The sequence below is a fragment of the Coenobita brevimanus genome, chromosome 110 (genome assembly GCF_032717465.1).
Source record: "Coenobita brevimanus isolate Jiangsu-jjx chromosome 110, ASM3271746v2, whole genome shotgun sequence".
Taxonomy (NCBI): Eukaryota; Metazoa; Arthropoda; class Malacostraca; order Decapoda; family Coenobitidae; genus Coenobita; species Coenobita brevimanus.
In genome coordinates, this window is record NC_137063.1 from 34,380,132 (window position 1) to 34,403,344 (window position 23,213).

Consider the following 23,213-nt stretch of genomic DNA (forward strand, 5'->3'; position numbering starts at 1 on the left):
GAGATGGAAGGTTGGGATGGAGAAGTATATGAGTGAGGAGTATGTGAGTTGGAGGGAGGGCAGTCTGATGGCGAAGAACTGAAAAACATGTAGGTGATTTGTCTGTGGCCAGCCTTTCCGGGATTAAAGTGTCGGGATATAGATAAATAGATAAGTAGTTAGGTTGGTAGAGATAAGGAGGTGGGTAAGTAGGTGGTTAGGATGGTACGTTGACTAATTGATTGATTCCGCAACCGTCACCTCCTTGTCATGAGCAGAGCTCAGTGTACATTGTGAGTAAGTGGTAGGTGGGGGCGCTCACCATTTACTCACTCGATGTAGTCCTGCTCTTGGGTGGCTGCCCTTTCTTTTCTTTCTTCCTTTCTCTTATTTTCTACTTTTTTGCTCCTCCTCCTATCTGCGGGTGACTCTTCAGTGAGTGGCAAGCCAAATGGTTTCGTGTACACCAGCAAACCATTTTCTACGCTGAGTGGTAATCATACAACCAAATTATGGCTCCTGGTGGTTTAGAGGGTAATTAAGGAGCTCCAGTCGGATTGAGCCAAAGCAGGTTTATATCTAAAGAGTGGTTGGTGTATATTGCTCACGTAATGCCACTCAGGGATGATTGAGGTTGGTCACTTTCATTTAAAATGTCAGGACCAACTTCCGTAGCCCCGGGCTCCTACGCTCCTCATGGGGGAACACAGGATCAGATGATGTATGTATGTGTATATGTACAGTATATTGTGGGTGCCGCAGACATCTCGGTGCAGTCGCTGTTGGACTACATAATAAAGTTAACACAGGCACTACACATGCACGCCTACTCGGTCCATAGTGCTCGTCCATCAGGAGTAACACTCAATGGGCGAAATGGATTTTTCACTACATTAAATTGACCAAAGGGATCAGGTGGCAACTTTTTACGTATGTTATTCGCACTATATTCAATCAATGGTCTTCTCGAACTAGAGGCGTTAAATATGGCTTTCATTAACCCATATAACATGACAGGTCTTTCTTAACCATTTCAATGCGGTGCGTTTTTAAATCATGCCGATGATAGGAGATTTCAGTAGAATTTAGCAGAGCCGCGTACCAGTGAGGGAGTTAATGAAGGCTGTTTCTACCCCCTTCAGTTTGAAAAGTTTATCCCGATCTGCATAAAATCGTATGGAGGTAACAAAAACGCAATAACAGAGCACGCCAGCGGACGGATGGGGCAAACGTGAGTAAAATCACGTGGATGGAGCAATAATAAACTGACCTTCACCTTCTACTTGCTGGGACTGGAGGGGTTAAGTGGATTTCCGTTCTGATAATCAGGCCATTATGATTCATGTGCTCTCAGAATCAACACCACTTCGGTAACATTTCCTGTGAACATCCTCAGCCCCAGTACGTCATTGGTATTCCTGTCACCCCTTCAGCCCCAGTACGTCATTGGTATTCCTGTCACCCCTTCAGCCCCAGTACGTCATTGGTATTCCTGTCACCCCTTCAGCCCCAGTACGTCATTGGTATTCCTGTCACCCCTTCAGCCCCAGTACGTCATTTGTATTCCTATGAACCCTTCAGCCCCAGTACGTCATTTGTATTCCTGTCACCCCTTCAGCCCCAGTACGTCATTTGTATTCCTGTATTCCACCTTAAGACGATTTTGTTATGCATATGGAATCACTTTTGAACTGTAGGTCTTAGGTGCGACCCTCATTAACCCTCACTGCAGGGGAGGTTCGCCTAAGCTGAATAAAACCATTTGACGTTGAAAAAAAAAAAAATCATCTGATGGAAGGGATTGGCATTTAGGCTCTCTCTCTCTCTCTCTCTCTCTCTCTCTCTCTCTCTCTCTCTCTCTCTCTCTCTCTCTCTCTCTCAGCTGAACAGTCGTCTAGCCAGTTTAGAGTACTAGAGCTGTTCCACCCATGAGAGAGTTACTGGTGACACTAACATATTCAGGCATCCACGACTCAGCTAAATGGAATCGTCTGGCTTTAGGTGTAATATAAGGCTACAGGTGTTTCTACAGTATTAACACTCAGGCTCTTAGGCCCAGTCAGATAGATATAATCGCCTTATATCACCCCAAATAACAGAGTAGATGCCACTATGGGAGCTTTAGCCCCTTCACGCTGATAACGTACTTTTTTCACTATATCGTTTAAAAGGAGTTAAGCGGAGTGTCGGTATGTACGAGGCTTGACCCTGAAATTACCTCGTGATAAATGTGGACATAAAGGAAAGCAGTTAACGATAAACAGGTGTCCATACCATTTACCTGTTGTCACAAAGCAGTATGCCTGGTGGTAATATTTCACTATACTGTTCCCTCCAGTTGTTTGCGGAGTGTCCGGCAGCTGTTTGCGTGAAAATAAACGTATAAGAGAACAGTTATATACACAGATCAAGAAATTTTTTGAACACGGCCCAAGCAACGAGAAGGTGTGTGTGAGGCATGAACCTCTTAAGAAGGGTAACCGTATATTGTAACTGTTATTGCTGTAGCCAGGTGACTTTATTCAACTCGAGAGCGCGTCCTAGCAATGAAGGGGTTAATGAAGGATATAGCTTATCTCCCTAGTTCCAAAGGTCTCTCTAAGGCTGAATAAAATCATGTGAAGATAGTGAGAGTAAAATAAAGAGCACGCCATCGTAGTGAATGGGTTTATATAGCTAGGGTGTATGAGAGTGTGTGGTTGTGTATGAGAGTGTGTGAGTGTATGGGAGTGTATGATTGTAAGTGAGGTAGTGGGGTGGTGGGAGAAGAAGACATAGAGCGGGAGCAAGATGGAAGGTGAAAGTATGTCATTATGGGGGAATATGGTTTGTCAAGAGCGAATGAATGTGACTGGTTGTGATTAGTAAAACAGTGGAGAGAGAGAGAGAGAGAGAGAGAGAGAGAGAGAGAGAGAGAGAGAGAGAAACTTCTTAATCATCACATGCCTTTGTATGACAGTGAATTAAACGAAAGACAGCGACGATTTTAAAAAGGGAATTGTGTATTGGTTTTTCAGTATACCTCTCGTTAGCTTCCCACGCCCCCTCAAAGCCTCACACTCACTCATCATATACTTTTCTAATATACTGTAGCAGTAGCCGTGTGTGTGTGTGTGTATTTTGGGCAGCCGAAACTACACATTCAAATCGCACCAAAATTGGCACAAAAATCGCAAAAAATTCGCTGATGTGAAAAAACTTGGTCCCATCACGATTGAAAAACTTTTACTATATTTAATGAGCGATCAGAGTTTGACCAAAAAACGCAACTTCCGGCGCCGCCCAGTTGCCGTGGCCGAGTGGTTAATATCTCGTACCTGTGTGCGGACAACTTGGGTTCCATTCCCGAAGCTGCAAATAACACGATCAATTGGTTAGCTGCAAAAAATCCAAGTGACAACGTTAGACTAGAACAGCACATAAACGGACCATCATGGGCCCTTCGATGTCGCCTTGACGGCCGATAGTGACAACGTTTGACTAGAACAGCACATAAACGTGACTCGGATTACCTGAAATGATCACAACGCTGGCGCGGAACGCGAGGAAACGAGTGAGAAGCACGAGAAAGCCAGCGCGCAGAGCGAGAGCCCCTCCTGGGAGCAAGTGTGAGAGGGCCCGAAGGTCCCACGAGCACTTGTTTTCACTATGCCCTGTTTGCATCCATTCCCACCTTGTCCATACCATCAACATACACTCTCCTCAACCCCCACATTAACACACCTTCTTGCTTCACATTTCCTTGGATTCTCGAAACTCTCTTGCTTCACATCTCCAAAGATTCTTATATTTCTTATACTATCCAGCCTATGTAACCCACAGAGATTCCTTGTTGGTCCCATTTCTACTGCTTTCACTGCTGATTTGTGATACTCGTGCCATTGCAAAATCTCACACTAGGTTGATGTGGACACCATTACACGTTCATGTAGTCCACTTGCAGGCTCTGTATTCAAACTTCTATTCCGTATCAAGGCTTTCTCAGCACTTATCATCACACTTCCTTAAGCTGTTCTGCTGTCCACTTCATGAACACATTCACTTTACTTTGCTGTCACTGCTTCCAAGTAGTTAACCTCTTCCACCACGCCCAGTATTTTTCAGTTCAGCAACACAGCACACTGAGGGTCACCATCTATCTTAGCAACGGCCACTATTCTTATCTACATATACTGTACAGTCAGACCTCGCTGTTCACAAACACATAAAGCATACAGACACTGACTCACCGAACCCAGACTGTGAAGCAGCAAGGGTGGTGATGACTGATAAAAGCTACGATGAACAGTAATGTAAAGACGGCGTCACACTGGGCCAAAAGCGGCTAACATGTGAGCAGCTTTTGTGAGGCGAAACGGCTAGCAAACTCGAGTTGCCATCACATGTGTGTGTTTTTGCGTGCCTAAATGACTAGCAGTGTCATCTGCCTTGGCGCCTTATGGTCATTTGTAAACAAACCACCATGGCGTACCCACTCCCTTTTCCTCAGTTTCTGCAACCACCTCACATACTTCAGCAACTCCAGAGCCACGAGGCAGTCTACTAGAGTTTTCCTTGCCACAGGATCCATATTGAATACTGATCACAATCTGCTTTCCTCTTGTTTGGAAACAAAACAGACAGCCTCCGTGGCTGGTCACTAGTGTCTGAATATTGATTTCAAGTCACAAGAAAAGAATAGAAATTAATAAAATCCACAAGAATTAAAATGTATTTAATTAACAGTTTGATTTAAAGTTTCCCTCTGTGATAATATTTTCTCACTAGTTGCAAAATTAATATAGGCTCTTTTGAGTTATAATCGCACCAACAAGCTGTGAGCGAAAATTATTATCCATTTTCACTTGCAAGGCGCGCAATCGAACTTTCGCTCACCGTAGGTCAATTTGGCTAGCAGCTCACAAACAATACCGTTTCTTACTATATGCGAATTATGCGGTTGCATAGGGGCCCCGAAGCCACCAGGGGGCCCCCGAGCCACCATTATTGTTTTTTTTTTTTTTAATACATTAAAATGTGTTTTGAGTCACTCTGTATTCATTTAAATGTTAAAGGCGTGTCCCTGGACCACCTTAGAGGGTTTGGAATCCCCTCCACCATAGTTTCACAAAATAGGGGCCCCCAAACAGCATTTCTCATAGGGCCCCCAAAAGGCAAGAAACGGCACTGCTAAAACTGGCTTGCATGTTAGCCACTTTTGGCCCAGTGTGACGCCGCCTTAAGTCTTAATAAACGCATTTTGCCAAAGTTTGTCATATCGTTTCGATGAAGCTGAGGTAGGCTAGGGTTGGTTACATTGTGGATTTGGGTCGAGTTGTGTGCGATGGTGTAGGTAGGATAGGTTACGTTGGGTTAGGTTAACCTGTGCTAGATTGGACTGTAGTTGGGCCGTCAGATTAGGTTAGGTTAAGTTGAGTTGGAGAAAACTGGAATAGGTTCAGTTAGGTTAGATCATGTTAGGTTAGGTTAGGTTTGGGTAAGGTACATTAGATTATTCTATCATTAACTTAGTTGGTGCTCACGCTTTACCCCCACCAATGGCTGGTTGAAAGTCTACGCCACGTTTTCACAAGGCAGGAAAGTCTGCTGTATTTTTCAGTGTTTGGGTTGTGGTTCCAGGCGCTGCTATACACCTCGAGTGATGGTGTATTCATAAACTGTCTCTTGTGTAGGCTATCAGACCTTCGAACTACCATCTTACCACTGCACGGTAGGTGTTTTCTTAGAACTGTAGGTGACGACACCGGAGACGTTCTAGCACCTTTATAATTCATTTCACACATTACACCTCAGTATCCTGTAGTATGTCAGCGATACAAACCATGTCGACATTAAGACAGTATGGAAAAAAAAAAAAAAACGTACAAGGATATAGTAAAACTGTAGTATGCAATATAGGTCGCTCAGGAAGAAGTGTTGTGAGGCCTACAATCCCATTTAAAATGCGGCCGTCTGGTGTAACAAGCTGGCATCGATTTTTTGCCAGACTCTGGTATGGATAGGGCGTGTGTATAAACCAGGCTGGGATGTGTGTGTCGGCAGTGATAGCGTCGGTGATGGAGATGGTGAGGTAGACGGGTGTGTATGCCATAAATACTGGTATTTCATAATAATTACTGCTACGAAATTGTCAATATTTACACATGTTGCAAAGGTGAGATAGCAGGGTACACCCTGCACTGCTCAACTGGTATCGCTCCTTACTTCATCATAGCCACGGCTGCCGCTGCTTCTTCTTGTGCCGCTGCCGCTGATTCTGAAAAGAGGGAGCGCAGATCAGTTGGACTGGCGCACAGATCCCGTGCTGATGTGTCCAGTCATTGAGCGGTTGTTCTTAGTTTGTCACATTTAAGTGCACACTTTCATATTCTTAACATTTATTTTTTCTGTGCGACCAACTTCATACGTGGTAAGTATCTGAAAAGCATTACATCAAAACCGGTACGTACCATTAACCCCTTCTCCGTCGGAACATATTTGCTTTATATTCTTCCTAAAGCCTGGTGATGAAATTAATGAAGTCAAGTGAGTATGAGCCTGGGAGTGTTATACTGACAGCAGTAACCTTCTCATTGTCCAGTCAACTAGAGTATTTTATTCTGCCTAATGGCAGACGATTGTACTCAGCTTAGGCAATTTTTTAAATACTGCACTCTTACCATTAACCCTCGCATAGTGGCGACACCTCTGGAATTTTATATCAGCAAACACCTGGCGATTTTAGTCAACTTTGAGACAGTAGAGGAGCCTGGGTGATGAGGAAGACGTCACTGTCCCGAAGTCTCTCTCTCTCTCTCTCTCTCTCTCTCTCTCTGTCTCGTGGCAAAGGAGTTATAAAATCGTGTGGTGGGAGAGCAAAATAAAACACAAAACCAAAGGCGTCATCTCAGAGAGGCGGGTTAACCCTCTAACAGCGACTTGCCCGCTGTGCGTTCCACTGACGTCAGACGATTTGGCTATACTCGAGTGAAACTTACGGCACCATAAATATTATTATTATTATTATTATTATTATTACTAGTAGTAGTAGTAGTAGTGGTAATTGTTGTTGTTATTATTATTATTATTATCATTATTATTATTATTATTATTATTATTATTATTATTGTTATTATCATTATTATTATTATTATTATTATTATTACTAGTAGTAGTAGTAGTAGTAGTAATTGTTGTTGTTATTGTTGTTGTTGTTACTATTATTATTATTATTATTATTATTATTATTATTATTATTATTACTACTACTACTACTACTACTACTACAGTAGTAGTAGTAATGGTAGTTGTTGTTATTATTATTATTATTATTATTGTTGTTGTTGTTGTTATCTCTAGGCGGCTTTATGCAGCGTGGGAGTAAGGAAGACTTGGTATTGTAAGTGTTAGAGGTCGCCTTCCTTATCCCCTCCAGTTCGAGAGGCTTTTCAGTGTTAAAATCGTACGGTGGTAACAGGATGAAACTAGATAAAGTGCTCAGGGCTCAGCCACGCCACACCAGAACCTTGACCCATAACCTCTGACCTTGACCTTTGATCTGTAGTATATCACTCCATGCCAGTTCCAACAGCAGTGCATAAGCCAGTTTGGATCCAGAATGATTCAAGCATTAGTGAACTGTACTGTTATACATACATACATACAAACATACATACATACATACATATGGACTCGCTGACAGTAGGTACGTCTGCGTCTTGGTTAATAATAAAGACGTCATCGTTGTGAAGAGATTACATTATCCTCTAATAATGTTCTAGTTATTACCAGTAAAACTTAATTTACTTTATTCACCATTTATATAAACTTTTCTTCATTATTTATTTATTCTATAGTTTCTCATAGACTCCAACTCCCCGATCTCATGACGGCTTCTTTCATCTTTATCCCCCAGCTGCCAACAGGTTATTTTATTCTGCTTACGACACACTGTTCTGGCTGGAGGGTTTAGACACAGCCTTTATTAACCCCTTCACGACTAAAGGTCTTTCGTATGTTGAATAAAGTTGGGATGTAGCAAGAATTTAGCTTAATAATGCATCATAGGGCTTAGCAGTGTTCTTTGCATTACAGTTTTTCAAGTTATTGCCATTCGTAATATTATTCCCAGGCACGCACTCCCCCACTCAGACAAAAGCAGGTCAGGATATCATTCATTCACCCCTACTTTAACGACCCACTCACTTGCTGACTCACGATCAGTACGCCGACTGAAGAGCAGTGAAGCATTGGTAGGGTCACTGGAATACCTAGGCGGCTGGTTCATGTATCAGTGTTGGAGGAAGACAGGGCCATGTGATGTTCCCTTGGTTGTTAGTTTTGTGTATATATACCGTGACCTAAAATGCCTTACTATATTTCATGGTGGTTTAGCAAAAGAGTATATAAGGTATACAAAGACTGAAGTAAAAACATTGGGACCAAATCCTGAAGTTCTTGTAGGTGTTCAGTTTACGTGTTTCTATCTCATCTTTTGGATGTAAGAATTTAGATGCTCAGAATCAGTGAGTTGTCTTAAAAGAATGCACAGAAGCACATGAATACCAAGTACTCACAAAAACTCTACGTGCTATTGCATCAGTTTTCCTAATATTATTTTTTACATATGGCCACATTTTTTTTCAAACACACCCTTAAAGTTTGTACATATACTGTATATATATATATATATATATATATATATATATATATATATATATATATATATATATATATATCGTTTCATTTTTAAAGGCTCCAACATGCTTGCATGCTCGGCCTTGGTCACCTAATGGCGGCTCTCCACGCTGCACGATCCATTGCAGCCTCCCTGTTCAGTCCCTTAACCCTGAGGTCACATTTAATGATCTCGTCCCATGTCTTTCTTGGTCTACCCCTCATAGCCCCACCCCCAATATTAACACTTCTCACCTTCCTCACCTAATTATCATCCCCCATCCTCTCCACATGTCCAAACCATCTCAATCTACCTCTCCTCATCACAACACCAATACACTCCAGTCCCATCCTACCTCTTAACTCTTCCATCGTAAACCCAGCCTCCCCGGACCTTGCACGCAGGGACGCACTACACTTCCACCTAATCATTGTCATTTCTGTACGTCTGAGCCGGCGAATATCCTCCTCCTTTACTGCCCAGGTCTCACTACCATACAGCATTACACTCCTAACACATGCTGCATACAAAGACCCCTTAGCACATAGGGAGAGCCCTCTCAGTGTCAGAAGAGGCAAGAGCTTCCTGAATTTCTTTCAACCACTTCTCACCCTAGCCACCTCCAGCACACAGCATGTCTCCCAAATAACAAAACTTTTCCACACACTCAAGAGATTCACCAGCAAGTTCCATCCTTTCACGCCTGATAATCTCCACCTGCTCTCCCCGACATGCCGTACACATAAAATCAGCATTATCTCGCAGTCTACCTCTGATATCACTACATCTCTTGTGCACCCATTTATCATAAACACCGCATAAGATAGAATTACTTCCTACACCATTGTGACAAACTGCACATGGCCATTCTCCCTCGTCTTTGACAGTACCGCCACCAACCCTAGATATCATCACTTTTGTTTTATCTGCATATACCCTTAAGCTCTTGTGCCCCATACCATCTCTCCACTTCCTAAACCTTTCCTCCGTCTCCCTTTCGTTCTCTGCAATCAACACCAAATCATCAGCATACAACATCTCCCACGGGGGTCCTTTTCTAAAGTCACGTGAGAGGGCTTCAAGTACATGATAAACAACATGGGACTCAAAACTGACCCCTGATGCACACCAACATTCACGGAAAACTCATCACTCAAATCTCCATTCACTCTCACCTGGGTGCGAGCACCCACATACATAGCCATAACCACCCTACCCAGCCACTCCTCCAAGCCAAGCTTTCTCATTGCCCACTTCACCACCTCTCAAGGGACTCTGTCAACGGCCTTTTCCAAATCAACAAAAACAAAATACAGATCCCTTCTCCTACCAAAGTATTTTTCCTGAAGCTGTCGAACAATGAATATGGCATCAGTGGTCCCCCTACCTGGCATAAACCCAAACTGCATAATATATATATATATATATATATATATATATATATATATATATATATATATATATATATATATATATATATATATATCTATATATATGTGTGTGTGTGTGTGTGTGTGTGTGTGTGTGTGTGTGTGTGTGTGTGTGTGTGTGTGTGTATTTACCCAGTAAAGCAAAAACGCTTCCTCCCACAACCCTTATCGCAAAACTCCTCCTGATGCCCAATCAACGATTCCCTGACAGGTATGAAGTTAGGCTTATCCTGCATTTCATTCTTCAACATTTGAAACCTGTTTCTAATAGATACACTCCTGTCAGTGTTATTTAGCTTACCTGTGTTACCGTAACATTGTACCCTCCCTTGTCTGGCTGGAGACCAACACTATCATCTGGCCTGGTCTCAACCTTAATAGCTTTTTTTCTAAGTTATCTACCTTGCTTAACACTCCTGCTTCCATTTACTTTACATACAGTGCCTTAGCCTCGCCATTCCAGTCTCATTCTCCCAGCCTGTCAACCTGTCACTTAATATGTCAGTTGCCTCACTATTTTTCCTAATTTCTAAGCAAAGCCCTCTCACTAACTCGCAAAACAACCAACAAGTATACTCGCTTTCCTCTCTCACCATGAAGTCTGTAATGGACTCCTTAGAACACATGCAGCAGGAGAATATGTGCGCAGGTGCCACCTTAAGAGGGGCTTGGGAATAGCTCCTAAAGCACGTCTTCACCCGAGCCGGTCAGAGTCAGGGTGTACTGAACAGCGTTCGCCTGAATGGTGAAACATTTTCGATATCCACAAAAGGACCATTGAATATAAGCATGAAAGAAGAAGAAAGCTGTTGTCAGACTGATGAGACAAAGCATCGAGTAAACTGGAAGATTGTCTAAGTTAATGAGATGTAAAAATAATGTACCGTAAATAGGCGTAGGTGTTTAGAGGCTGCGTTTATTGTTACAAGTAAACATTTTAACCTACTCAGTGGTATTTGCAATGTTAGGCATACCTCAGCACACTTGTTAGTTGGTTGGGTACCTGTGTAGCTCATCCCTCAGGTTCAGTGTTGTCATTCCTCACACCGAGAATATTGAAGGCGTTACGGCCAAACGTTTAATAAACCATGGGGCCATTAACTGCTCTTGATGTTTTGCCTCCATGCTCACCTTCTTCCTCAACTCATCACTCACTCTCTCACTTCCTTACCCACTCACTCCACTCACTCACGTCCTCACTTATTCTCTCACTTCATCACTCACTCACTCAGTATTGTTCCACTTCCTCACTCGCTTCACCACATCGTCACTCACTCTTCCACTTCCTCGCTCATTCACTTCGTTCACTCACTTCCCCACTCACTCTCACTTCCTCACACACTCACTTCCTCACATACTCACTTCCTCACACACTCACTTCCTCACACACTCACTTCCTCACACACTCATTTCCTCACACACTCACTTCCTCACACACTTCCTCACACACTCATTGCCTCACACACACACTTACTTCCTCACACACTCACATTCTTCCTCACTTCCTCACTCACTATCAGTTCTTCACACTCTCACTTCCCCAGACACTCACTTCCTCACACACCCACTTCCTCACACACTCATTTCCTCGCACTCTCACTTCCTCACACTCTCATTTCCTCACACACTCACTTCCTCACACACTCCACTTCCTCACTCACTCTCAGTTCTTCACACTCTCACTTCCTCACTCACTCTCACTTCCCCAGACACTCACTTCCTCACACACTCACATTCTCACACACCCACTTCCAAACACACTTATTTCCTCACACACGTTCTCGCACACTCCCTCACTTTCTCACTGTCTCACATCCTCACACATTTTATCTCTTCACTCACTCACTTCCCTCAGCCGTGGTCACACACACACACCACAAAGCCAGCCAGGAGACAGGGCGTGTGTGCTGGGCAATCCCCGGGCCCTGTTTTCCTCCCTTACTATTTTTTAAGTCAGGCCACACCCCACTGACCGGACTGATGTATGGGCCGGCCTGCACTATACTGTAGGTGCAGGAAATCTTTCAACGAACGAACCAACGATCAGCTGTGGTATGAGGTAAGAGAAAGTAAATAGCATCCTACAAGTTGATTGGGGAATTGAGGGAGGGTGTTGGTCAATGGAAAGGTCGTCACACTTTCTCCGTTGCGACTTATTCCTCATATCACACTTTAATACTGGTCTTGTGTTGTATGTTTCTGATGCAGACTATGCCCGTAAGGATAGGCATGACGGGCGGGAGAAAGTAAGGTGTGAGATGAAAAATAAATCGCAGTGCAAGAGTCGCTACCAACCCTCCTGTACCACTTCAATAGGACTTTGAGAGGTGCGAGTGTGTGAGGGAAGGTTGGAGAGGGATTGGTGCTGGATGGAAGATTTAACAAGATAAATATGAGTAAGTTTGAGGGAGATTAGCAAACATTATGACAGCACACACACACACACACACACACACACACACACACACACACACACAAAATATCTCTCGTTTTACCTTAAGCCTCAACAACAACAAACAACATAGGAGCCAAATAACACCTTGCCGGAAACCTGATATTGTGTTGCCGAATCAATCAGTATCATCGTTTTCTTCGTATTCCTCGCTGTTCCTTGCTGCTTGGCATGTACAGAAATGAAATGCAGATCTTGTATTTAAGTTATTCAAAGACTGTATTCATCTGGGTTGTTTCGGTGGGGGGAAAAAAAAAATCCCGGTTCCGTATTTGCCATCGTCATCGCTCTTCGTTCTGAAAATGTTGCCATCTTGCCGGAAATAAACGACGAAGGCGCGTCTCCTGTCATCATCCCATCCTCTCCAGAAGACAAAATGTTTCTCAGTTATAACCAGTGCGGTTTGTCCACATCATCGCAGTGGTATTCAGTATTTTAGTAGTCGTAGAGTGGTTTACTCCAAACCAAATGCTTCTTGCCATTAATCGTTCTGGCAGCATTTAAATGGTTCTTGCCATTAATCGTTCTGGCAGCATCTGGCAACCTTATAACGTATATAGTACACACACACACACACACACACACACTATACATTAAACACCCAGATTAAGCACACACAGGTACACTGGACAAAACAAACACATGTATACACACGGAACCGCATACACTGAACTACACACACACACACACACACACACACAGGATTAATCATACACCTCAGGCCCGTCCATAGTCAGAAGCAGCGGAACCTTGGGGGAGAGTGTGGTTTCCCGGGTCGGCTAAACACTGGACAGGTCCGACAGGCTTAGGCTAGGTATCCAGTCGACGGGGTGACGTGGAGGAGGAAGGTTGTGTGGTGTTTGTGTTGTGGATTCCCTGCCTTAGTAATTTCGTCGTGGGACTGATAATTTCTTGTGGCTCATAGTAACGTCGTGGCTTTTGACACTTGCGTTATGCGGATAGTACAATAGAAATTTCTGTAACTTCGGAATGTATTCTACTTTGTGGGTTACAGCACTCGGGTCGTAGTTGTCGCAGCGCTACCATTAGGCGGGTTTGGGTAACTTTTTTTTTTTTTTTTTCATTTTTGCTCTATGAATTATATTTGTTTGCATTTGTTATTCTTCTGGGAAAATTATGTAGAGATGGGAAAGTATATATGGATAATTGTGATGTTAACGATACACAGGAGCGAAGAGAAAACGCACTTGTCCGGATTTTCTAAAGCGTTGAGAGGTATGATCTCAGTGGCTGGAGGCGCAAGGAAGTAGGGACATGATAATTTGCTGGGTTACTAAGGAGACGCTGAATAATTACTTAAGAATTCCAATTAAGAATATGTAGAACAATCGCTGCTCAGGATATTATGCTGGAGTTTCGTATGTGAGTGAAAGGTGGAGCGACATTACCGCCCACAAGTGTGCACTGGTGACGTTAGAACGAAATCTGGAGATATTTTGCAGCGTTTCAATACGTTGGCAGTTTTCTAAAATGGACCGTGACAAGTGCTCCCCCCTCTTTTTTTTTATTTACTTTATAGCGGCATCAAATTATTTTTTTTAATAACATTTGTCGGTAGTTTGTGCTGGAAAATAATTAGGCTATTCCAATATATTACAACTATGACCGGAATCGAACACGGGACTCTCAGGTGAGAAAATGCGTTTTCGAGTGTGAAAATGCATGAAGTAAAGTACTTTGGAGAATATTTGTAGCGTTGTTCAGTATGTATAAATTATATATATATATATATATATATATATATATATATATATATATATATATATATATATAATAGAGAGAGAGAGAGAAGAGTTGGAATGTACCCTGACATGCCTACTGTATTGAAAAGTAATTTGGAAAATTTTTGCAGTAATAATCCGTTGGGAATGTCGGATAGTCATAAAATTAATAATGGTTTCGGAGCAGGTGGGTTAGCGGATGGCATGGTGATCATTTTCAGCGCCTAGTTGAATACCCTGTTCGGGCAAAGTTAGTTTACTTGTACACCCTCAGAGGATTAGGAAACGGAAGCAGTCGATAGTTTATCTGTTCTGCGATGACAGTTTCACTGCATTTCACCTTCGTTATTGATGGCTAATGACCATTTTAGAAATAATAACACTTTATGCAATTTTTTATAATAATAATAATAGTGTAACTGCGCTGAAAGTAATTATCGCCGGAATCGGCGAGATGCTGTGTGACACTTTTTCACAGGTTGATGGAGCGAGGTGAGGGTAAGAATTATCGTGGCATGTGTCTATTGAGTTTTGTAGAGAAGGTATATGGATGTGTTATTATAGAGAAAATATGAGAGATATCAGAAGTCCTTGTGAGTGACGAACAGGGTGGCTTTAGGAGTGGCAGAGGATGTTTGGATCAAATATTTGCAGTGAGACAGATAGTGGGGAAGGCGTGTGAGAACAATAAGGTGTTTTTGGCATTTTTGGAATGGAAAAAGCATATGACAAAGTAGACAGAGAAGGATTGTGAAACGTTTTGCGCATGTACGGTGTAGATAGTAAGCTGTTTGGTGCCGTCCAGAGTTTTTATGATGGCATCTAAATGGATGGTTCACGATCATTGTAGGCGTGCAGCTAGGTTGTGTGATGTCCCCATGGTTGTTCAGTATATATACAGTATATATAGGCCTATATATATATATATATATATATATATATATATATATATGGATGGGGTGATGAGAGAACTAAAAACACATGTAATGGAGAGGGGGATGTCGTTTGTAATGAATGGTGATGGATGGAATATCTCAAATTTGTTGTATGCTGATGATGCAGTACTGCTTGCAAATACCGGACAATAGCTTGGCAGACTAGTGCAGAGTTTTGCTGATGTCTGTGAGCGTCGTGCCTTGAGAGTAAATGTAGAAAAGAGTAAAGTGATGGTTATTGAGAGAGAAGGTGACTCCAGGGCGATGTTACAATGAATGGAGAGAGACTCGAATTGGTGAGAGAGTTCAAATATCTGGGTACAATGATAGAAATGAGAGGAAAATATGAAAAAGAAATGGAAAGTAGAGGGACACAAGGAAGGAGAGTAGCTGGTGCTATGAAGGTCTTGATAAGAAACAGAGGCTTGAGTGTTGCAGCTGCACGAGGCTTACATATAGTGTTAGTGCCAACCTTAACATATGGGTATGAGACTATGGTGTGGCATGAAAATGAAAAGTCAAGAGTACGAGAAGTGGAGATGGGACTGCCGAGGATTGTATGTGGTGTACAGAGAGTGGATAGGATACGAAATAAAGTGATACGTGAAAGATGCGGAGTGAGGAAGTCTGTGAACACCAGAACTGACGAGCGTACTGAGATGGTATGGTCATGTTGAGAGAATGGATGACAGTAGTGGTGAAAAAGGTATATCTGAGCGAATTTGAATGAAGGAGGAGGCCAGGCAGGCCAGGAAGAAGGTGGAGGGATATGGTGGATGAATGTGAGGAAGAGAGGTATGGAAGTTGGTGAGATTAAGGGACTGACAAGAGACTGAGCTGGATGGATGAATTTTGTGCAGAGAAGGGCATAGCCTGGGATTTGGTACCCCATTTTAACGTGACAGCGCCCGGATTGGTTCTATCAGATAGGTATGTTGAAGCTACAGAACGTGGTGATTTTTTTTTTTTTTTTGGGGGGGAGGGGGGCTATCTGACGGAGCCAGGATTTCGAGGGCTTGAATGATGAGTGAATGGAAGCGTGGCCCATTGAATTGTGCAAACTTTGGCTATATGGACGTTGGTACTCCGCATCCTGCCCTAGGGTGGGAAAGGAGGTCTAGATGATGATTATGATGGTGAAGGTGATAGAGATGGGTTAGATTAAAAGTTTTCACCTAATAGGTACTGGGGCTTTCAAGGTTAGGTTTAGTGGCAGTCTTAGGTGGTTACAATTACGGGGAGCCTCTCCCCAGTCAGGTTAAGTTAGGATGTGCTGTCGCGTCCAGTCGGTGGGATCGTAAGGTATCTTAACTCACTGTCGTTGGAGTCCGAGGCAGGTATATTATAAAAACAGTAAAAAAAAATATGAAGTAAATAAATAAATTCCAGTAGGTTAGTGTTCATGAATACAGGGAGATGAAGACCACAGAATCAAAATATTTTAGTCAGCCTTTCAAGAAGTGAAATTGAAGATACAAATGTAACACTGGGTGTTATAACTGTGTCAGGGGTAGAAGCCAAATATTCACCCACGTTACGTTCGAGTACTGTGGATTTTCTCGGATAGTTTAGGGTATGTGTACCGTTAGTGACAGAAGTGACATAGTCCAGTACCAAGCAGCCCCCTGTGGATGTACTGTCTCGGACTGATTACTTTGGAAAATCCTTAAAATTAGAAACAATGTTGTCAAATTTCGGATTTTCAATTTTTGGCATTTGCTGCACTTCTAAATGTGTATAGTGTACTGCGTAGGCTGGTGATTCAGCCCGGCGTTTCCCTGTTCTTCAAAGCCTTATCAGTTTTCCGAACCACTATAATGGCTGGGGAAGAAAAGTCTATGTAACTGTAAGCAGTGATGTGCGAGAACAGTGAAAGCCTTTCAGAACACATCAAATCACATCGGAAAAGCAATGTTTGAATTTAAAAAAGTGAAAGATTACAAGTGATATTTTGTCAGGCAGGATGCTGTCTACTCCTGACTTAAATCCTCCTGTATTAGTCACCCACAGTCTGTGCAGGGTTGCATCGACTAAAGCATCTCTAGACGTTTCTGTCCCTAAACATTAACAACCCCCTGTCCCACACCACGCCACACTCCCGCGTGTATATACCAGAAGAGTGGATTTGTGATAGCCTGTATCTGTTTTTCGTATAAGTAAGGCTCGGTGGTGTGCCATGGCATGAGAAGTTACTGAAAAGGGAATAATTAATATACTGGAGGTTCTTACGGCAGGTCTGCCTCTCAGTAGAGACTGTGTCGGACGAGACTGTGTTTCCTCTTCCAGGAGGGGGGGGGGAGCAGGGTGGCTCAGTGTTAGTGCGCCTGACTCGAGACCAACGAGTTGAGAGTTCGCGCCCCGACCGGATAACTGCCGTGTTGGGAGAGGTAACTCTCTCTCGTCACCCAGCGGGGCCATATGATCTATAAAGGTCTAACTTGGGGAATTCATTTCCCCATATAAAAAAATTCCCCCCTCCTCCCAAAAAAATCCTCTTCCGTAAATAGTATGATGGAAGAAAAAATACCAAATGTCCGTATATGTAAGCTATAGCATCCTGGCATTGTTTGACCTAATGATGGGCTGAGGTATGATCCGTCCTAAATGACAAAGTGCACAACAATGAAGTGGAAAGGTCAGACTTTTTTTTTTTTTTTTAATCACCAAATATTTCAGTAATAAAAATTGGTAATAATGAAGGTGGGGATGATGATGATGATGAAAATGATTCAGTCAGCCTAATAGCGGTAGCTAGAATAAAATACTAGATTTGCCCCATCCATGAGAGGGTTGGGTTAACGATACCAGTACTATCATCCCTGCGGGTTAATCTCGACTAAACACAGTTCTCTGGTGTTAACTGAAATAAAATACTTGAAGAGTCAGCCAGGAGAGGGTAACCTGGCGCTAATTTTAATTATATTTTTACATGATTTGGATTCGTAATGTCTTCCTCTGTTGTCATTGTATCATACATAAATTTAAATGTATGAATGGTTTCGGCACACCAACTTCACCTGGCAGTGGGTTCCAATTGCCGTCGTTAGGAAGCTGTACTTACATTTTATAACGCCTGTGTTAATTTTCTGACTGTTTTCTTTTGTCCTTGTGTTTGTCAGTACATTATTGTGTTGTCTATCTTGTTAGTTCCTCCTGCCTGTCACACACATGCACAGCATTATTGCAGCTTCTCTTATTCAGCTGTGTTCCGTTGTGGGTAAATTTAGTCTTTTTAGCCGGTCTTCATATCTCAGTCCTCCCAGCTAGGCGCCCATCTTGCAGCCTCACTTTGCCCTTGTATCAGTGTTGTGTTTTAGCAAGGGAGTGTTGCGTATGAGTGTTCCGTACAGCTATAGCATGTGCAGGTGTGGTCTGTTCATTATTGTAATTACATTCCCTATATCACATCTTTATCTGTTAATGCTGTCTTTAACATGTGCTGCCTTTAAATTAACACACAAATTCTGTGTTGCCGTTTAGATGTGCACCCACACTCCTGGGTAAGATATTCTCTGGTAGATCTGCTGCTGCCTCGGATTTGCTGTGTGGTGTTCATTTCTTACTGACATGAAATTTTCTTTTGTTGAACTTTCTCTTTATGTCGAAAAAATAATTGTCATGGGTTTGCATCTCCAATAAAATATTAAATAAATAAAGATAAATAAGACAAAGAAACTTATACTATTATTCCATCAGATTTCTACTTCGCGTACTGGAAAAAAAAAAAAAAAAAAGATGATTTACAGGTTGTTTCAGAACGTATAGTACTTTAAAAAGTCTCTGAGGATGAATGAAACCTTTATCATTTTATTGTTGCTATAAATTACACAGTTTTGTTCAGCTGTACATCTGCTTCGGTTTAAGGTCTATATATGGTTTCCACCAACCTTCTGACGACAAAAAAAATGTTACAGTTGCTGTTTTGTCTTTCTCCGCCAGATAATTTTTAGAATGGCCCGTCGTCTCACAGCCAATAAATCTCCACCAACCCTCCAACCACAACACCAGTCGTTCCTATTTTAGTTCCGTCATGCTATTTAACCCATTTAATCCCCTGTATTGTTGTTTATTCTTGCCTCCTTTTGACGGTTTTATTTAGACTGGCGGATATTTTTCGATCTGTACAGGTGAGATAGTTATTCTTTAATCCCATGACTTCAAGTGGACTTCCCAAAGGGTTAATAAGATCGTCCGGAGCACTAGTGACATAAGCGATACGTCATGGGGTGGAAGGGGTGAGATGTGCCGGCAGTGGAGGCTTTAAAGGAGGTGGTTTCTCACTCCTGGTAATACTGTAGTCGCTGTGTGTTCGTCTGATGGAAGACCAATCTCAACTTTACTATGGCCTGGTTGCATGAAATTCACGTCCTTATGAAGTAGGAATGAATCTCCTTGCTTACCAGTCAAATCAAACCTCCAGTCTAACTACATCCCACCATCAACTGAGGTAAAAGAATCAATCGATATAGTTTCCGCAGACTTGAATGTTACTTGTTCCTCAGCCTTAACAACTTCACTATAAACAGTCCTTTATTCATATGTCTTACGAACCCTCACAGCTGTCTGGCGATGGTTATACCAGAGTCGCCCCGATAATGAGAGGGTTAATGATGATACGAATAAACATAACTATTTGAAAATATATCTTAGCTTGACCCGTATTTTCATCCCTTTTTAGCTGTAACATTTACCGTAGCCCAGTGGTAGGATACGACAGCACTGCGTCGCTGCATCCCTTCCGTGGCACCTCTTCGTGACTAGCACCAAAGTCTAGTGTTACTCTACTATTGCATCTCAGTATTCAAAATAGAGAGATGGCAGTTTTAGGTCAAGCTGAAGTAAAAAGAGTATAGTTGTCAGTCGTAAGCTAGAGTAAAATGGGAAGTTATTTTTTTTTCTTAAAATAGTAATCATGATAGTGTTAAGTATTTATGGTGTCCGTGGGTTTTCTTCAGCGTAGTAAAATCATCTGACGTGAACCGAATATAATGTCAAAGATGGTAAATCTTAGAGGGTTGTATTTAGGTAAGTCAACGCAGCAGTCAAGTGGGGTTGGTGGAGGATTAGTGCCCCTCCCTGTAAAACAATTAACTCTAAGCCCTTGGCCACCCCGTTTGGGATACATGGCGTCTGGCAATGAATGAATGAAAAAAAAACACAGCAGTCACCGATGAAAACCAAGTAATTGAATTAAATCACTCAGAACCTTAACATATGTAGGTAACTCGCAGCTAAAGGGTTAAATTTAGCTGAAACACTTTAGTCCTATGGCATTAGTAGCAGTAGTAGTTACGAATGAGGGCGAAGACCTCGCGAGTCTCTCATAAGTAGTGGCATATTCACACATGAGCGGCCCGACCGTAACGCTTTTGACAACCTTGTATAGCGTGGTTTGCATCATAGGATAACCCAGTTCTTTAAGATGTGTTTTTGACAGGTTTCATCACGCCCAGGCGGTGCACGTGGCACGTGACACGCGCCAAGTGCAACATGTCGAATTTTTTCAGAAGAGGGCCAGAGGCCAGTCAGTTTGTCGTAAAGGCATGAAACTTGGTAAATTGATGCCCATCAGTATACTCTAGGCATCCTCGGGGTGTAAGGCGACATTTCAGTGCTATCGGATTTAAATGGCCTCGCTCGTACCTCGCCGACAAAGGCGTTTTTCTGGTAGTAGCAGTATTAGTGTATTATTTCCAAACGCATTATTTTCCTTGATATTCTCGTTCATCATACCACCGCTCGTTGCCACGGCCTTACGACTATTTCTGGATCAACTGTCTTGAAACTTTTCCTTGTATATATCTGGGCCTGATATCCCGAGACTATTTTATAAAACATTCAGTTTACGCCTTTAAGTTATTCATACAGCCCCCAAAATGTAAAACGACGGCCACGGAACCCGCTGACATCAAAACATCCACGTGGTGTTTTCGTCCCGAACGTGAATACGGGGCGGGGCGAGTTGGACTTAGACGTGCTCTCTTGCCTGTAATATATGTTTTGCCTTTATACAACGGGATGCAGTACCCCGCCAGAAGGAAATGTTGGGAAATATCATGCAGTGGCTTGTAATTGTTGCCTTTCTTAGTCATGCAGTTGTAAATCTTGTCTTTCTCGGCCATGCAGTTGTAAATGTTGTCTTTCTCAGTCATGCAGTTGCCTGTAAATGTTATCTTTCTTAGTCATTTTAATACTGCTGTCTTTGGATGATGTTATTCTGCTTAGGGAGAGTCTTTTCGAAGTGGAGGGGGTTAGATACAGCCTTCATTAACGCTTACAATACCAAGGGTCTCCCAAACTGAAGCAAATGGTAGGAACAGTAATAAACCACAGAAAAAGTATAATCTGAAGTGAGAGGTTAAAAACAGAGGTGATTTTTGCCAATGCTTTTTTGTGCAATAGAGAGATTTCGTGGTTGAACAATTGTCCCAGTGATTTTAGGCAAATTTATTTTAGGAGATATGTAGATGATTTATTTATAATTTTCAGTAACGAAGTGGCTCATCAAAAGTTTCTTTTTTTTATTATATTAACAAACAACATAAAAATATAAGATTCACATGTGAATTAGAAAATAATGGAAGTATATAATTGTTAGATATAGAAATTGCTGAAAGTAATGAAGGACTAGTAACAGGGGTACATAGAAAATCAACTTTTACAGGTCAAGGCTTAAATTGGTACAGTTTTTGTCCAGTGATATACAAAAGTAATTCAGTTAGAACCTTACTGAACAGAACATCCAATATTTGTTCGAATTATACCTGGTATAACTTTGCATGAAGAATTTCTTAAACTTAGGGATTATTTTCTGAACAATAGCTATCAGATACACATATATGATAAGTGCTTAAAGTTTTTCCTCTATACTAAACTAAAAAATTAATCTGTATGTTTTTGGTGAAAAAATTAGTTTTTTCATTCATTCATTGCCAGACGCCCTGTATCCCAAACGGGTGGCCAAGGGTTAGAGTTAATTGTTTTACAGGGAGGTGCACTAATCCTCCACCAACCCCACTTGACATGCGGGGAGAACGTTATGCCAACAGCATCTGGTGTTCCCAGGCGGTCACCCATCCAAGTACTACGAAGTAACCAGACCCAACGTTGTTTAACTTCGCTGATCGGAACGTGGTATGGCCGTTGGCCATATGTTAAAATGCATATGTTAAAATGCCTTTCTATGAAAAAATCAGTTATCAGTATCACAGTCTGGTACTGAAAGAATTAAAAAACAGTTTACCATCTGTAAGTTTTGGGATTATACTTACTAATGTCTTTAAAAAAATTTTCACTCACAAAGGCAGGGTGCCTACTCCTTTATGTTCAGATGTTGTTTACAAATTTACGTGTCCTAGTTGTAAGGCTAGGTATATTGGATGTACAAGTCGTTCATTCAAAATAAGAATATCTGAACATATGGAAAAGAGCTACAGAACAGGACAATATTTGCCTCAGATGGCATTTTCAGCTACTGTATAAAGAGCATTCCTTAACCCACGACCACCTTTTCTCTTACAATGATTTTCAGGTAGTAACTAAATTCAGCAGTTCAGCTGATGCTTTACTAGGAGAAAAATTACTAATAGAAAAATATAGACCTAAAATTAATGTAGCTAATATTACTTAATGGATTCGTTGTTCGAACCTATAGGTTGTTCTGGTTTGTTTGCTTCAGGTTGGGCGTCTGAGTCTAGTGTTGGAACAGACAAGTGTTGTTTCAGTTGGGGGTTTGAGTACGGTACTTTGGGTCTTCCCCGAGTGGTTTTTAGCATTTCGTTTTGAGCTTTTGTTAGGGGAGGAGGGTTGTTCTTACTTTCTTTTCTTTAGTTTTACAGTTTCAATAGTTTTTTTTTTTTTTCTTATCATGTCTGTGCTGACTGTATAGGATTATTGTAGTACCTGATGATGGCCTAAGGTGGGCCGAAAATTCGAATTGATAATTGTATATATATATATATATATATATATATATATATATATATATATATATATTGTTTTTCTCTTGGAGGGAACTGT

General features: G+C 41.8%; 1 protein-coding gene across 1 annotated transcript in view; it reads left to right on the forward strand.

Moving 5' to 3' along the window:
• The window catches only part of LOC145417459 (organic cation transporter protein-like), a 330,895-nt gene that overhangs the window by 142,613 nt on the left and 165,069 nt on the right, over window positions 1-23,213 (forward strand). The window lies entirely within an intron of this gene.